This window comes from Eulemur rufifrons, chromosome 28 (genome assembly GCF_041146395.1).
Source record: "Eulemur rufifrons isolate Redbay chromosome 28, OSU_ERuf_1, whole genome shotgun sequence".
In the NCBI taxonomy this organism is placed as follows: Eukaryota; Metazoa; Chordata; class Mammalia; order Primates; family Lemuridae; genus Eulemur; species Eulemur rufifrons.
Window position 1 is genome coordinate 71,620,447 of NC_091010.1, and position 18,521 is coordinate 71,638,967.

The following is an 18,521-nucleotide window of genomic DNA, read 5'->3' on the forward strand; positions in this document are numbered from 1 at the left end:
GATATCATTTTCAGTTTGATAATCTGGCATAGAAAAGTCTTCCAGGGGAAGAAAAGAGAAATAGCTAAAAAGGAACAGTTGACTTAAAGGATGATGATTACTACTGAATGAACCGGTTCCCTAAAACGTAGTGGAATGGGCTGTCAATGCCTGAAAGTGACAGAGACGTGCACGTCTGGGAACAGAAGGAAAGCTCTGTTGGCAACACAACAGTGATCCGACCAGGAAGGATAATCCATTTTTTCATTACATATCTATCCCACCTCCCGACCCCTGTTTATCATCCACGTTCCCCAACAGGCTTCGGTGCCATCCACTTACTCCTTCTTTACAATTTTTCATTTAGAAATTACTCATACAAGGAAGTATTTTAAAATATGTGCAGTTTGAAGAATTAGAAACACCAGAGAAACCACCACCTCGGCTCAGAAAGAGCAGAAGCTCCTTGGATAGGCCCCTCCTGCCGGCTCCCGCCACCACCACCAGTGTCCCTAACTCTGTGTTAACCGTTTCCCCGTTTTTGTCTTCATACCGTTCAGTCCTGTGTATGTGCATCCCTTAAAACACGTTGCTCTGTGCTGCCGGGTTTTGAACTTTACAGAAATGGAATCAGTCTGCAAGTATTCTTTTGTAATGTGATTCCTTTCTTTGATATTACATTTTTGCAATTAATCCAGACTGATGTGTGAGGCGACAGTTTATTTTTATTGTAGTGCAATAGCCTGTTATATAAACATATGACTATCCGTTCTGCTGCTAATGACCCTTTGTAATGTTTCTGTATTCTGCTGCTGGTGTTACAGTTCCTCTGGCCTGATTATTTTTCACAAATTGAATGTTATTTTTATATTTTATAGTTCATGCTTTAATTTTAACCACACTTATGAACTTTGTTCCTTATTCATTCTTACATTTCAGAACTTTCATTTGGGATATTTTTTTTTCTTCCTAACGTAAACCATTAAGAATTTCTTTTGTCTCAGACTTTGTCTAAAAAAGCCTTTATTTCAATTTCTTCCTTGAAAGGTAAGTAATTCTAGGCTGAGAGTTATTGTCTCTCAAGACATATTGAAGCTATTGTTCCAGTCATTTGAATTCCAGTACTGCAGTTAAGAAGTCAGTTGTGAGTCTAACTACCACACCTTTATAAATGACGTCTTTTCAAAAATCTATTGACTGTATTTAAGGTTTTCTCTTTCCCTCTAGTAAATTCTGCAGTTCTCACTATAATATGGCTAAATGTGGATACCTTTTTTGATTTGTTCTTCACTGGGCTTGCTGGATTGAGTACCAGTATCTTTTACCCAGTATCTCTATAAATAGTGATTCTTCCTCATTTCCTCTATTATCTCCTTCTAGAACCATAGCTATACAGATCTGTCAGTGAACTCATATCCAGTATATATAAAGAACTCTGTGACACTTCAGTAAGAATACTGAAATAAACCAATTCAGTAAGAAATGGGCAAAGGAACTGAACGGACACTTTGTGAAGGAAGATATCATTGGTCGATAGGCACATTAAAAGATGCTAACTTCAGGAAAATGCAAACTTAAATTTCGTGAGATGCCACTAACAAACCCACTGGAATGACACAAATTTTACAAGACCGACAATACCAGCTTTGGAGAACTTGGAATTCTCATATACTGCTGGTGGAAATGTAAACTCTTCACTTTGGATAACAGTTGTGCTGTTTCTAATAAAGTTAAACATACATTTATCATATGGCCTAGCAATTCCACTCTTAGGTATTTATCCAAATACACACCAGGCCGGGCGCGGTGGCTCACGCCTGTAATCCTAGCACTCTGGGAGGCCGAGGCGGGTGGATCGCTCGAGGTCAGGAGTTCGAGACCAGCCTGAGCAAGAGTGAGACCCCGTCTCTACTAAAAATAGAAAGAAATTATATGGACAACTAAAATATATATATACAAAAAATTAGCCGGGCATGGTGGCGCATGCCTGTAGTCCCAGCTACTCGGGAGGCTGAGGCAGGAGGATCGCTTGAGCCCAGGAGTTTGAGGTTGCTGTGAGCTAGGCTGAAGCCACGGCACTCACTCTAGCCCGGGCAACAGAGTGAGACTCTGTCTCAAAAAAAAAAAAAAAAAAAAAAAAAAAAAAAAAAAAACCAAACAAATACACACCTACACCTGTACATAAAAGCACACTCTATCTTATGTCATGATAACCACACTCTATCTTATGTCATGATAACCCCCAAATGTCCCTCCAGCAGATAAATGGATTTAAAAAATCATGGTATATATACACACAATGGCCTACTACTCAGCAATGAAAAAGAATGAACCACCACCATCTGTAAGCAGATGAATCTCAAAACATGCAGACCAAAAAAGCCAGTCGTGGAAAATAATACACTGTATGATTCCACTTATATAAAATTCCAAAGCAGGCAAAGCTCATCACTGTGACAGAAAGCCAATCGGTGATGGAGTGGGGCGAGAGGGCAGGGTGGGCTGAGCACACAGGAGCACAGGGAACTTCCCGTATCTTGACTGAGACGGTGGTGACACAGAGGCACCGATTTACAGATGAAGTAAGAAAAACGACTTCCTCGAGAAAACACAGCCAGTTAATAGTAGAGCAATATTAGCATTAGTCTCGGTCTATTAACATTTTCAAGCTTTCTCTCAGAAGGACAAACTGGCTGCAGGAAAAGAGCTCACGTTCACCCAGCGTTTAACAAATACTGCTGGGTGAGTGCCACACGCCAACCACATGCAATAGAGACCCCGACCTCACAGAGATCACAGTGGTGGGAACAGGTTTTACGGCAGAGGGCAAAGAACGCTATGGCACCGCCAACAAGCAATTCAACCACATGGTCTGCTACAGGGGCCCCTAAAGTACCTCCCACAAGTTTTTAAGACCTTTAAGTTTAAAGTCTAAAGAAGAAGATAGAGTCACAACAAACAATAAGGTAAGGTAGATCCTTACCTAACACATAAAAAGATAACTACAGATGGTTTAAAGACCTAACTATAAAACGTAAAACCATAAAGTTAGTAAAGGAAAATGTAGGGAATATTGTTGCCTTAAGGACTGCTTAAATAAAATTTCAAAAGCATAAAACAGTAGGCAAACTAGACTGAATTTGATCACATCCAAATTAGAATTTTCTATTCATAAAGAAAACTATGGAAAAAATTAATAAATAGATGACAGAAAAGATATTTACAAAGCATAAAACCTGTAAAGGAACTAACGTCCAGTGTAACAAGAGCTTCTGCAAGTCAACAGGAAAAGACACAATCCCAGTGGGAAATGGGCAGAAGGCAGTAACAGGCACCCGCAGCAAAGGAACCCCAGAACCATATAAGAACACCACGAGCTGCCTAAACCAAATACAGAAGTGCAAATTAAAACATCCCTCTGAATGACAAAATTTGGGCAAGTGAACATCAAGTATATGCAGATGTACAGGAAAACAAAACCCAATGTGCACAGCGCTACCGAACTTGTAGACTGAGGCATCCTTCATAAGAGCTTAGTCAAATTAATTACCCATATGCACATGGCATCACCAAGGAGGAATTCTTTCTGGACGTACATCCCAGTGAGTGGCCGTGAAGAGCTGGGGCAATGCACAGTCATCCGTGCCGGAGGGAAGCTGGAGACACTCACCTGTGTGTCCACGGTAGGGAAATAATTCAAAGCACGCGGAAAGGGTATGATGCGAGGAGACACGGAGCACAGCGAAAACACCCAGGTTATCCTAGCATGCGACGGTGACGGCATGGCGAAGAAAAAGGCAGAGGACACTCCCCTTAGGGTTGTAGACAGAGCCAGACGAGGTAATGCACGGAAAGTGCCCAGTCCCTTGCCCTTAGTCCTATGAAAGTAATTCCTGCTACTTGGTATAGGTCACCCCCTAAGCTTTCACCCCACTGTTTGTTTATTTGTGCAGCTGGAGCACGGAGCTTTGTTAGGAGAACTTAATAGAAGACGCGGCGGCAACGTGAGAGCCCGGGGGAGGCGAGGCCTCCGGAGTCTCACGGGTCCTGTGTGCACAGCGGCTGCTCCCCGCGCTGCTGCAGGCGGGACAAGCCTCACTCCACCCGCATCTCCATCTGCGCATCTGTAGAGTGGAATTGTTAAAGCCAATGCCATGTGGCTGATTTGAGGGTAAATGAGATAATGTAAAGCTCGTAACAAGTGTTCCTTCCCCTCGCTTCTCCTCCCTCCCAGGCATGTGAAGGTGCCGTCTCACCAGGGGGAGCCACGTGCCACCATCACATGTTGCGGTGGCCACGCAACAACATGGAAGAAGACTCAGCCATGTGAGACAACACACACCTATACAGAAAATGACTAGAAAGAAGAAAATCAAAGTGAGTACCTTACTTGAATTTGGGTAGAGAAATTATAGGTGGTTACTTTTCTGTTTTTCTATTTTCCGAGTATTCTATAATATGGTTACGTTACTTTTAGAAATGGAATATTTCATGGTAAACAAATATTTTACTTTAAAATTGCATTGAACAAAAAGTGTTAAACTTTAAAACCTAAACAGCATCTTTATAGATCCTCCATCAATGGAGTTAATTTTAAAATTCTAGAATATATTCTGAAGCACTAGGTTCTTCTTAATTCTAACACTTAACGTGGGACAAATAATTTACTCTGAGAGCCGCATTCTTCACCTATAAAGTGGGGCTAACTTTAACTCACAGTTGTGAGGATGAAATGAGATAATATGTAAGTACCATGGAGATGATCATGTTTTGAAAACTTCAAAGTTTGCAAAGATATAAATATAAACCCATTAAATACCAGAAGAAAAAATTTTAAATGTTTAGTAGCTTGAACTCCAACATCAGATAGACCTATATTCAAATTTTAGCTCTGCCACCAACAACCTGGATGACTTTGGGCAATCTACTTCACCTTCTTACTACAGCATCTTCTCAGCAGTGTGGGGGAACGACAACATGCCTGTGTTGCTGTGAAAATTAAATAAGTTACTTATATAAAGCCCAGTGCTTGTCAGAAAATAATGGCTCATTTAATGTTACCAATTATAATCCTCCTTAAAACCACTTCTGTAGTTAATGAAACTGAATATTATTATTAATGTCCCAATCACTGTTTCACATTAATATACAAAAAGAGAAAAGACATTTTCCCTACTCTTAAGGTTCTCACAGTCAATAAAAGAAATGGAAATATATTTCAAAGATCATAGGAGACTTCAATAACTAATAAAATCAAATTTTATATCTATTACTAGGGGAACAAAGAGAAAGAGGAACAGGATTGGCTACAATGAGGAATGTATCAAAATCTCAAAGGAGATCATATTTGAGTTAAATCTTGAAAGCCTGGGTATGATTTTTGTCCATTAATGAAGGAAAAATACAAAATTAAAAATCTAAGCCAGGCATGATGGCACATGCTTGTAATCCCAGCTACTCAGGAGGGTGAAGTAGGAGGATCATTTGAATCCAAGAGTTTGAGTCCAGGCTGGGCAACCTAGCGAGATGCCATCTCTTAAAAAAAAAAAAAAAAAAAGCCATAGAGTGCTCAGGCCATTGACACTTGTCTCATCAGATGGAACACTGAGAGGGGAAAGGCTAGCTGTAAAAAAGAAGAAAGAAATATCATGATCTAATTGTGAAGAGCTTTACACAAATGCCCTGCTCCATTATTTGGACTTTATGCACAATAGGGAAATCAAAAGAGGATTTAAGAACACAATCAGACCTAAAATTTAGAAAAATAACTGGTAAAATTAAGTTGACTTAACGGTGTCAGGAAAGACTTCTCAGGAGATGACACTTGAAAGAGGAGTCTGGGAAGGTCATCCCAGGTGGCATGTGGGAGACACAGACCTGAGGACCTGCCAAGTGTATCTCTGATTTCTGGAGCGTAGCAGAGTGGGGGGTGGCAGAGGTGATGTGGAAGACACGGGCCAAGACAGCGACACCTTTGCACAGGAATGGGGGCTTCGAGGGCAAGAGAGAAAGGCCTGCGATGGTAGAGCGATCTGAGATGACATTGTGGAAAAACAGGGGCTGGAGGAACAGGCAGGAAATCACAAGAGTGAAAACCCAGCCCAGAAGAGGGAAGAGCAGATGGACTCAAGAGACATTTGAGGGGACCATTCAGTCTAGCCTGGGAGGGAAAAAAATGAGTATGTTCTACTTTTTACCATTTCCCTATTCAAAAAGCACTCACTATTTCCCTCTACCTATGGATTAAAATGTCAATGCTAGCATTCTCAAGGCCTTCTAGTCTGACCCTCCCTGCCTTTTTATCCACTTTTCCTGAAACCCCACAGTCCCTCTACTTGGACTCTCCTCTCTACGCATCAAACCCTATACAACGACTGAGGCCTGACTAATGCCATGCCACCCACAGGGCCTTCCGAGCTCTCCTGGTGTCTCTCCCCTCAAACAAAGCCTCCAGGGTTGTAAATTAATAAACCCTCATCATGTGGTAATGACCCTCTCCTATTACTAGGTCCTACTGTCTCATTCTTTAACAGCTGTTTACATTTCTATGTGCCTTGTCTGCATGTTTCCTTCACAGAACTGCAAAGAAATGTCAAGCACACGAAAACACCTAGACAACAATCCAAGGCAAGATGAATGTCAGAAGATTTTGGCATCCTGGAAAAAACTCAACATGCACTTTGGTTATTCAGAATTAGCTACTTCTTGTATAAGACTATCTTGTAAAATAAAATAGTAATGATAACAGTGGTAAAGTATACCTGCCAATCCACTTTCACAATAAGATATGTAAGAGAATAAATCAATATAGATTGATGTTGAGCCTAAGAATACTGAGTTATAGAAATGCTGCCTGTATTTCTGGAGACAAGATTTGATTTCAGAAGTCAAATAAGGCTTTGCCTTAAAGAAAAGATAAATGTGTTATTTGAAAAGCTGCCTCCTCTCAGGACGGCATCTCGCTGGTCAGTAGAAGCTGCACTTCAAAGAGACAGCTGTAAACTGGGCCTTTTGTTCTCACCTGTTTTGAAAGACAAGGCATGCCTTTTCTTTAGAACCAAAAGGTTGCAGGAACTGACAGGTAGACCCCCAGAGATGAGAGCTGATCATATAGATACACTAATGCCCAAGCCGGGCCCAGATGGAACCATGCAGTTCAAGTAATTAACACAAAGCACAGCTCATTGTTGACTTCTGGGATCATCTGTGTCCCCAAGAACACAATCACCAGAGCAAAGATGTCTCTGTTTGTTGCTAAAGTAATAGCCTTATCATAAAACTTACAAGTTTGCCCCAAGATGATTTTATAACTCATTGTTCCCCTAGTTGGAGTTAGTTAAAGGATCTGTAGTAGCCTTTTAGGAGACTTTGACCCTAAAGCAAACTGCCTGTCAGTATGCAAATCTTGTTGCCCTTGGCAACGGGGAGCCTGTAAGTACCCTATAAAATACCTGTGTGGAGTTTCAGTCAGGGATATATTTGATGAGGGTAAAAATATGTCCATCCGGATACATTCCTTTATTTATTTATTTTCATAAACCTTTACTTTATAAACTATATCTTTGGCTCTGTGTATTATTATTGCCATTACTTTATCTTTTATTTCTGTTTCCTACTATATTTTTCATCCTTTGCGATGACACCTGCCTGATAGGAACAAAGAGAAAAAAAAAAAACCTCTTTGCGGGGAGTGTAGCTAACTCCCCGCAGATCGAAAGGAGAATACAATTAGTAATTCCAAGAAGAATCCTTGGAATTACATAAGCAGCATAATAACTGGCAGTTTTTCAAACTAACTTATTTACAAAGAAGTAACTTAGGAATGGCCATTCTCCTCCTCTCTAATAATTCTAAGACAGAGAGACATAGCAAACTTTAACTTAAATAAACTGTTCCTGGAAATGGGGCTTCAACGAGTTAAATTATAATACATATAAAAAGAAATAATATGCACCTAGTTGCAACTTCAAAGTCAACATACACACGAAGAGGACTTACTGTTTGGGCTTATGTATATCTGTAGTGACAGGAAGAACTCCAGGAGAACTCAGAAATTTCAATGCCAAACATGTCACAAGAAGTCAGAGGTCACACATTTTTCTAAGTGGGATTTGACCCTAAAGTAAGCAATACATGTAATTAATTGATGCCTTATTCTGAAACATTAACTTGAATGGGACTAGTCTACCAATCCACTGTTAGTCTAATCATGCTAGTCACAATGTGATCACCTCTAGAAACACAAAGTCAAAGTTACTCAAGACAGAAAGGAAACATACAGGTTGACTATTTTGATTGCTTTTTCCCAGTAGTCAATAAAAAATAAGTTGACCTCCCCAATCACAGTGCCTAGGTAATAATGCCAGTAGAGACTAGTAAAAAATCCATATCTGTTTCAAAAGCATGTCTTTAAACTATAACTATTACTTAAAATAATTATAAACTTCTAATGCCATGTTATAACTACCCAAATTAGATGTGCATAATTTGTTTGGATTAAAGAAGAAAAGAAAGTGATATATGTAACTTGATTTTATTGGACATTAAACTATACATGGTATTTAGGGAAATAACATGACAATGAGTTATGGATCATTAGGAATCTGCATGATTGAAGGATTAAATTTCACTTGTTACTGATTTTTTGTTATATGATTCTTTTTTTTTTTTTTTTGTTGAGACAGAGTCTCACTTTGTTGCCCAGGCTAGAGTGAGTGCCGTGGCATCAGCTTAGCTCACAGCAACCTCAGACTCCTCGGCTTAAGCGATCCTACTGCCTCAGCCTCCCGAGTAGCTGGGACTACAGGCATGCGCCACTATGCCCGGCTAATTTTTTCTATATAGATTTTTAGTTGTCAATATAATGTCTTTCTATTTTTAGTAGAGACGGGGTCTCGCTCAGGCTGGTCTCGAACTCCTGACCTCGAGCGATCCACCCGCCTCGGCCTCCCAGAGTGCTAGGATTACAGGCGTGAGCCACCGCGCCCGGCCTTGTTATATGATTCTTCACCCTTTATATCTTGATTAGAAATCTGTAAAACAAGGGCTAACATCATCTTAAGCATAAAAATATTTTATAAATATTTAATAGAAATGTTAAGTAACTGAGTATTTCAAAGCTTTAATGACACCTATCCAAATTACATAAAAGCGATGAATTCATGTGACAACTATAGTGTTACAGACATTTAAACTGAAAAGAGGAGTACTATTACCTATGCGTATCTTCATACAATCCTCAACTGACTACCATATTTCCTTTTTTAATGATAAAATGACTCAATTGTTTCAATTTTATGATGATTAAACATTAGAAGACATCCTTCCATTTCTAGAAATGTAAAATGTTTTTACAGAGAGGCCAAAATTCGTGCTTATTTAGTTCCCAAGTGAAGTCATCTATAGAATTTATGCTATCATTAATTTATAAACATGAGCTTTAAATCAGAGGGACAGCTTCACCATTAATCAAAACATCAGACTTTGTCCCAGATATGTATTTTGAGCTCAGATTGATCTTTTCAGTAAAAATACTTTCCATAGCAAAATAATAAAACTTGTGAAAGAAGTTTCCCTTAGGTATATTTTTTTAAAGATTTGAATTATTGAATAAATCTCAGCAGTGATTCTGTAACTTACAGCACCTTTCCTACTTTCTTGGATACACTAGCAGTTCTTTTAAAAAAGGAAAATTAAAAGAAAGTGTCAGCCTAGCTCACAGCAACCTCAAACTCCTGGGCTTAAGCGATCCTCCTGCCTCAGCCTCCCCAGTAGCTGGGACTACAGGCATGCGCCACCATGCCCGGCTAATTTTTTTTCTATATATATTTTTAGTTGGCCAGATAATTTCTTTCTATTTTTAGTAGAGATGGGGTCTCACTCTTGCTCAGGCTGGTCTCGAACTCCTGACCTCCAGCACGATCCACCCGCCTCGGCCTCCCAGAGTGCTAAACAACTTTTTTTTTTTTTTAAAGAAAAATCGCAAGATTTTTGTCAGCTGGGAAGATGGTGGAGGTAACAGTTTTAAACTCACCCCTAAACCTCCTAGACAGAGTTACTGGAAGAGTAGCAAACAAAACAAAGCAAAAGGCCCTGGGACAACATATACAGTACCAAAAAAATTAAGCCACAAGGAGTCCTGTGAATCCCAAAATTTGAGCAGTCAGGACAAATCTGCAAGAGCTACAGTTGCAATTGGTACTGACAGCTACGTAGGACAAGGAGGGACACGGCGGGGAATCTAGGGGAGCTGAGCACAGGAGGACCAAACTCGCAGCTGCAATGGACAGGGTGAGACACCCTCCTCATGTGAGACGATCCACAGTAACACACGGATCCATGGCAAAGTCCCGAGGAGCTGGAGCATGACAGCCCTCTCAACACTCAAAATTAGGCAAAGCTCCCTTCCAAGACAAAGCCACATATCATAGAGAAGTGTGAGGAATTAAAGTATCAAATACTACTGGAGTCAGTTAAAAAGACCTTTAGTATAAGAAAGGGTGGTTCAAGGAAAAATGGGGGAAAGAGAGAAAAACCTAGGAAATCTCAAGAAATATGAAGCCATAGTTTTAGCACTTCATAAAACTGGCATAAGAAGAGCATTAGAGCCATGAATCTAGTAAAAGGATTCAGACCCACTTCTCCCTGCTACAAGTTTGGGAAAACAGATTTTCACACCAGAATGACAACAGGAAGGACTGCGGCTCATAGGACAGAGTGACACCCTTATGATGAAAGCGTGTCAGAAAGATACGCCTGCAAAACAGAAGAAAACCAGGGTCCACTGTTTCAAGAAATGAGAAAAGATATTAAGAAAATGATATAATAGGAAAGCTGTAAATCAGAATTAGAAAAACTCAGGAATGAGTTAAACATTTGAAGTAAATGGAAAAGAAATCACTTCAAATGTGAAGTCTAAACTAGAAGCTACACAAGAGTATACAGCAGATAATATCAGATAAACAGAAGTTGCGAAGAACAAAAAAATTAAAAATCAAAAAGAAAAAAGATGAAAAGAATTCAATTGAAAATTACAAACACAGAAGACAGGAAAAGAAGACTAAACACACTAAGACAGGCCTCAAATAATAAAAACTAAATATATATAATAGCAATAGAATCATAACTATCTATAATTTTAAGTTTCTTATTCTCAGACAGCTGTGTATATAATGTTGCATAAAATAGTGACTAATTATATATTCTAAAACTTTATTGTTCATGATATCCACGATTCTCACCATGTCAGAGGAGAGGTAAGATTTTAGATAGAAGAGATACATAAAACCCAGTAGCCATAAATTTGAATGGAAAATATCAGTATGAATTAATGAGGTGTTTTTATCTTTTAAAAGTATATCGATTTCCTAACTCTGTCCATTCCAAGGCCTACAGAGACAACACAGTAGCAACACGGAGTGGCCAGAAAGTACTGTTGAAATACAATTTCAAACTAAAAGAAACCGGAGCCCCTGGAAGAAACTAGTGGTTTAGGATGTGTACAAAATGGGCCTTAAACCTTGTCACCCGAGAAAGCAGCAACGAACTTCGGGAGCCAACACAGAGGCTCCCGCTGGTCAAAGCTGGGAAAACCTCAGCATCAATAAGGGTTTTGTCAAAAACGGACTCAAGTATCTCAAGTGTATTTAAGTCCATGGATTGCAAATGACAACTAAAAGAAAAAACCTAGCTGGTTACCACTGGAGGATGCTATTTTGAAAACTGATAAATACATAAAGAGAAGGAATTAAACACTTCTCCTACTTTTCCCATGTGAACCATACCACAGCATAACCAAATAGCAGATAATGGGAAGCCTATGTCCTTACAGAGGCATTCTAGTTAGCAAAGGAAAGATAAAACTAGATTACCACCATTTTGCAATTCTTAATGAATTACTGGATCTAGCATCAATAGCTACATGTATCACAAAACGAGATGACTGACACATGTGCCTCCTGAAAACACAACTCTCCGCAGCCTGTGCAGCAGCCTTGACCCACCCACAGCCCCTGGACCAACCATCAGTTTCCATGAAATACAGAGCACTGAGCAGCAGGTCAAACTGGACCACAGGGCTGCGATCCTCGAAAGCCAGACTGTGAGAAACCAAATGACCCAGTTTCCCCAATCAATAAATCCCAAATGAAAGCCACAACAAAAAAGATGGATGAGAAATCCACGGATCAAAAGAACAGAAACAAGCAGAACGAAGCCATTATACCAAAGTAAACGATAATGTTTAGGACACAGGATGCAGGACTGTCTAAGAGGCGGTCACACCAAACCCCGTAACTTTTAATGCATGACTCAAACTATGTAGCTTTCAATTTTTTTTATAATGGAGTCACCAGTCAAAATAAAGAGTGAAACTTAATGACTACATATGCAATCCTAACAATAATTCTTCTGCAGCCTTCTGTAACTTCAGCCATTTCTAAAGTTTAAAAGTCACCTCTATGTTCAGACTTAACTGTAAATAAGCAGAACAACTTGACTTAAAATGAATCCAAGGCTTGAAAGTACAGAATAGGAATATCAGGCTTTACAGCAAAAGATGGGACTTCCTGTCCTCACCCCATGCCACTTCCTAACTGACCTCAGGCAAGCGCAGCAGGCAAGAAGCAAAGGCACTGGGTCAGGCAGTTCTCTGCACAGTCCCCCCTGGAGCCAACTGCCCAGCAGGGAGATAGTCACGACTGTGACTGATGTTGGGAAAGAAGCACAGAATGCTTGGACGTGAGCCACTGTGATGGGAGGAAACGCCGCACAGCTCTCAGAGGGGACGAGGAAGAGGACACACGAGGAACCCCTCCTGAGCACTTACCCTCGGGTTTTCTTCCTTTCTTTTCGTCCATCTTTATATGACACTAATAAAACTAAGACTATTTACTAGGTAAAATAAATTTATTGATATTTAATTTAGGAGCTATGGACCTCACAACATGAAGGAAGATAACCCTTGGCATCATTTAAGGCTACACTGATGAAGCAAGGAGAAAAAGGAACACTTACCGACAAGCCGCGATACAGAAGAAGGCCTGTGCAATCCTGTTCAACAACCTTTGCATCTTCTGCCCCAGTTTAACTTGCGCACACACAGGTGCTGTGAGAATCCAACAGACCTCTGCACCCAGCACTGTGGGGTTAATTCTCTGACTCCCACACGGCAGGTGGTCACAACTTAACAGCAACATTCACTAGGAGAGTCTGACAGCTTCCTAGGGAACATCCCTAGAGCTTCTAGAAGGATGCTACACGTGAGATCTAGAAAGATGCCACACGTGAGAAAAAGGAGTAGTCTGAAAAACTGAAATGGTTCAGTCAAGCTTACATGATTTTAATTTTTAAAAACGAATCCAAAGAACAGTATTGCATTTCAGCAGCCTTCTGTGAGCAATTTTGATATACAAAAACTGTTTTGTTAAAAGCCTCAACCATAAGAAAATACTATTTTTAAGTCTTCGAGATTTTTTAAATGTTTGTATTATCAACATCACCTCTCTGTAATTTGTATTTAGCTACCACACCTCAAATTATTTGCTTTAATTAAAAATATAATTAAAACCACGTACTTTTTATTCTTATTTTTCATACAGTATTATTTTGTTCCTTCCACTAACCTACAGGAGCTAAGAGTTGTGCATGGTCAGCTTTAAAGTATTCTGAGCATGAGTGTAGAGTCAGAGCCACACAGAGCCTGAACCCTTTCTCTATCTTCTGTTCCTTCCCTTGCAGGTAATTTTATGATCTCCTTCACCAGAATACAGGGAAGGGACAAAAATATATGTAATTCAATTTTGTTGCTTATTAACAAAGGCCAAAAAAAAAGTGTTTAAAGTGAGCTTTTGTAAATTATCTGTTTTCCATTTTTACACATAGCATTTAAAGAATATGGAGATATTGGCCGGGCGCGGTGGCTCACGCCTGTAATCCTAGCACTCTGGGAGGCCGAGGCGGGTGGATCGCTCAAGGTCAGGAGTTCGAGACCAGCCTGAGCGAGACCCCGTCTCTACTAAAAATAGAAAGACATTATATGGACAACTAAAAAACTATATAGAAAAAATTAGCCGGGCATGGTGGTGCATGCCTGTAGTCCCAGCTACTCGGGAGGCTGAGGCAGTAGGATCGCTTAAGCCGAGGAGTCTGAGGTTGCTGTGAGCTAAGCTGATGCCACGGCACTCACTCTAGCCTGGGCAACAAAGTGAGACTCTGTCTCAACAAAAAAAAAAAAAAAAAAGAATATGGAGATATAGGTATAAAGAAATTTTATCTAAATTAACAACAAAATAACAACAACAACAAAACCAACCTCCAAACATTTAAAAAGATAAATTTGGCTTTTGTTTTGTTTTGTTTTGACACAGAGTCTCACACTCTGTTGCCCAAGCTAGAGTGCCATGGTGTCAGCCTAGCTCACAGCAACCTCAAACTCCTGGGCTCAAGCAATCCTCCTGCCTCAGCCTCCAAAGTAGCTGGGACTACAGGCACGTGCCACCATGCCCAGCTAATTTTTTCTGTATATATTTTTAGGTGTCCATATAATTTCTTTCTATTTTTAGTAGAGATGGGTCTCGCTCTTGCTTGGGCTGGTCTCAAACTCCTGAGCTCAAACAATCTGCCCGCCTCGGCCTCCCAGAGTGCTAGGATAAATTTGGCTTTATTCCTTTAAAAATACCCAGAGAAACAAAATAAAACCAAGTTCTTATTTTAAGACATCCTTATAATTAGTATATCACATGTAAATAGAAGAGTCATAAATTAGTTTGATTTTTTTTTTTTTTGTATCCTAAATCTTTGTCTACCAATATAAATAGCATTAGAAACTGGGGTGGGGAGGAACTTTCTTTTTAAAAACTGAGTGGTTTATTTCATAATTTATAAAGTATAAAATGAAATTGTTAAAAATTCTGTCAGTGGGCTATGACCTAATACAATTTTGCTTTGTTTTGTTTTGAGGGTCTTTGAGGGGCTCTGTGGCCCCGGTTAGAGTACAATGCCATCATCATAGCTCACTGCAGCCTCCAACTCCTGGGCTAAGGTGATATCCTCCTGCCTCAGCCTCCCAAAGTGCTAGGATTACAAGCGTGAGCACACAGGCAAGATGTTATTTACTTACTGCACATACCATGCTTGTCCTGTATTACAATGAGTAACGAACACTATACTATTTTTGACAGTTTCACTACATAAAGCAAATGATTAACTTAAAAGCATTTTAATAAAAGACCTAAAGAGTTAAAAATTCTGATAACTGCAAAACTATTATAAATAGTACATACTGATATTTTACTTATCTAATATTTATTTTATAAACACAAGTTGCTTGTGGATGTTTCTGTATTTGTTTTTCTAACAACTATATACTCCTGCAAGGTAAGTGACTTCAGTCCTTTGTAATGTATGTTGATTAGCATAATAAAGTATTTTTGGACTTTCCCCCCAAGGTCTCACATGAAATTTTACAGGGATTTTTTTGTTTGTTTGTTTAAATTTACTTACTTTGTAATATGGTCAACGTTGGCAATTTGCTTCTGGTTCCGTATAATCTGAATGGCTGCCCAAAGATGCTGGATAACTTTTGTATCCGCCTGTCATCTTTTTGTTAAACGTGCCATGACCTGTTTACTTCTTTAGCTATAGTAAGACATAAAAACATAAGGGAAAAAAACATTACAAATTGAATTATTATCAACACAAGTGAGTACCATCATCAGTGCCTATTGACTACTGATCATACCAAGGTAGCAGGTAGCACTGCCAACTTTCTGCCTCATTCCCTACTATCCACCTCACCACCTTCTTCACACAAGTTACCATTTGCTTCATTACTTCATAAAAAGTGAGAGTCTAAAAACGAAAGGGTTAAGGTTTTCCCAAAGAAGACAAGTGGCTACCTTATGCCAACATGTTTTATTAAATAAATTTAAGTTTTTTTCTAAGGCACAGAAATATTACAAGACAAAATTTCATTTATCAATAATGCATTGTTTGTAATTTGATCAATATAAAATGGAATTTAAATGCCCTAATTGTTTGTACTTTGGTTTATTATAATCATGGCTTAAAAAGTCCAATTCTGTATGCATATATTGATAAATGGAAGCATTTCAATAAAATAAAACCATGAACAGAAAATGCAAAAAGTATTAATAGTTACTTCTGGGGTAAGATGGGAAAAGCTGGCAAACAGGATACCAGAGGGCCACAAATTATTAGGAACAATCATATTCTTGAATAGATGTTAATTTCAGGGGTATTTATTACATTATTAAGAAACAACATTGCTATTTTATTCAAATTTCAGTATTCTAGAGTAAGTGAAGAAAATAGCCACCCGGCCGGGCGCGGTGGCTCACGCCTGTAATCCTAGCTCTCTGGGAGGCCGAGGTGGGTGGATCGTTTGAGCTCAGGAGTTCGAGACCAGCCTGAGCAAGAGCGAGACCCCATCTCTACTAAAAATAGAAAGAAATTATATGGACAGCTAAATATATATATAGAAAAAATTAGCCGGGCATGGTGGTGCATGCCTGTAGTCCCGCTACTCGGGAGGCTGAGGCAGTAGGATCACTTAAGCCCAGGAGTTTGAGGTTGCTGTGAGCTAGGCTGATGCCACGGCACTCACTCTAGCCCAGGCAACAGAGTGAGACTCTGTCTCAAAAAAAAAAAAAAAAAAAAGAAAAGAAAATAGCCACCCGACCTCCAGATGATTTTCCACCTGTGCCTGGCAAGACTGGGGAAAACCCTGGGGCCACAGCTTGGGTGTCTGGTGACTGAGGGTTTTACAAAAGAGGCCTCTCCTGACTCAGCTTGGAGGGACTCATCTGTTAGGAAGAGAGTGAGCCTATGAAACCTTCACCACGAACTTTGTGTTAGATCATGAATCCCAGCATTTGGCAACAACTGAAACATATCTCTAAATCTTACAGATTATAATGCTAAGTTTAAAATCTAGGCCTTAAAAATACAGTACACGTTAAAGCTTCTGGGTTTCCTAAAATCTCCTTGCCGGGACCTTTCCTGTCCTGTAAGGGAAGAGAATGAGCGAGGGAAGCTCATTCTTGGCACTTCACTGTGCTGCGAGATTGCCAACTGACTCGCGTGAATCTCCTCTTTCTCCACCTCCACACTTCTTTTCTCAGCCCCCTCAGTTCTCCCTTTCCTTGACAAACCCAAGTAAACCCCACAGTTGCTATCAAAGCTTATCCTGAGAAGACTCACTTCCAGTCAGTCTGGGGTCAGTGGGGCTCCTAGAATGAGATGGTTTTCATAATTACACTACCGACAGAATACATTCTGAACATGTTTTAAAAGGTATTCTTGGCCGGGCGCGGTGGCTCACGCCTGTAATCCTAGCACTCTGGGAGGCCGAGGTGGGCGGATCGTTTGAGCTCAGGAGTTCGAGACCAGCCTGAGCAAGAGCGAGACCCCACCTCTACTAAAAATAGAAAGAAATTATATGGACAGCTAAAAATATATATAGAAAAAATTAGCCGGGCATGGTGGCGCATGCCTGTAGTCCCAGCTACTCGGGAGGCTGAGACAGGAGGATCGCTTGAGCTCAGGAGTTTGAGGTTGCTGTGAGCTAGGCTGACGCCACGGCACTCACTCTAGCCTGGGCAACAGAGTGAGACTCTGTCTCAAAAAAAAAAAAAAAAAAAGGTATTCTTGAATATCCTACTTCTTCACACTTTTACTTATAATAGTTCCAGACTTTGCTCCAAGAAAATAAATAAAAAATAATGCCAGTATTCAAATTTAAAGAAAACTTAAAGAAAATCAGTTGGTTCTGTACAAACTTAGATGTAAAACTAAAAGATAATGAAAATTACAATTAAGAAACACTTCTGTTTTAGAGTAATCACTTTAAGATGAAAGAAACTTTAAGATGAAAGAAGACAAACTTCTCAGTTTAAGTGCACTCATAGAGGAGTGCCAACTTTCAGGATCTGATAAACTGTACAGCAGAAATTCAGTGGTAAGAACATATGTTAGAAAGTGACATCTAATGGTGAACTGTAATAATACAACTTAACCCTGTGAGATTATACAAAGACTCAGACAAAACAACAAAATTTCAGTCATTCTTACATACTTGAAAAAATACACAGTTGCCCACTTTGTGTAAAAGCACTGTGCTAAACATAAGGAAGTATTTAAAAATGTATAAATAATGGCCAGGCATGGCATGCCTGTAAACCTAGCACTTTGGGAGGCCAAGGCAGGAAGATTGCTTGAGGCCAGCAGTTCAAGACCAGCCCAAGCAAAAGCAAGACCTCATCTCTATAAAAATTAGGAAAAAAAAAAAATTATAGCGGCCAGGCGCGGTGGTTCACGTCTGTAATCCTAGCACTCTGGGAGGCCGAGGCGGGTGGATCGCGTGAGGTCAGGAGTTCAAGACCAGCCTGAGCAAGAGCGAGACCCCATCTCTACTAAAAATAGAAAGAAATTATCTGGCCAACTAAAATATATATAGAAAAAATTAGCCGGGCATGGTGGCACATGCCTGTAGTCCCAACTACTCTGGAGGCTGAGGCGGTACG

The 18,521-nt window shown here is 39.8% G+C and overlaps 1 long non-coding RNA gene and 1 pseudogene across 1 annotated transcript in view; both read right to left on the reverse strand.

Moving 5' to 3' along the window:
• The window catches only part of LOC138376170 (programmed cell death protein 1-like), a 221,197-nt pseudogene that overhangs the window by 134,632 nt on the left and 68,044 nt on the right, over positions 1-18,521 (reverse strand).
• Positions 1-18,521, reverse strand: part of LOC138376254 (uncharacterized) — a 79,973-nt gene that overhangs the window by 26,783 nt on the left and 34,669 nt on the right. Inside the window, exon 2 of the long non-coding RNA XR_011231656.1 lies at positions 15,481-15,615. This is a non-coding gene — a long non-coding RNA (uncharacterized lncRNA). The remainder of the gene's footprint in view (positions 1-15,480; positions 15,616-18,521) is intronic.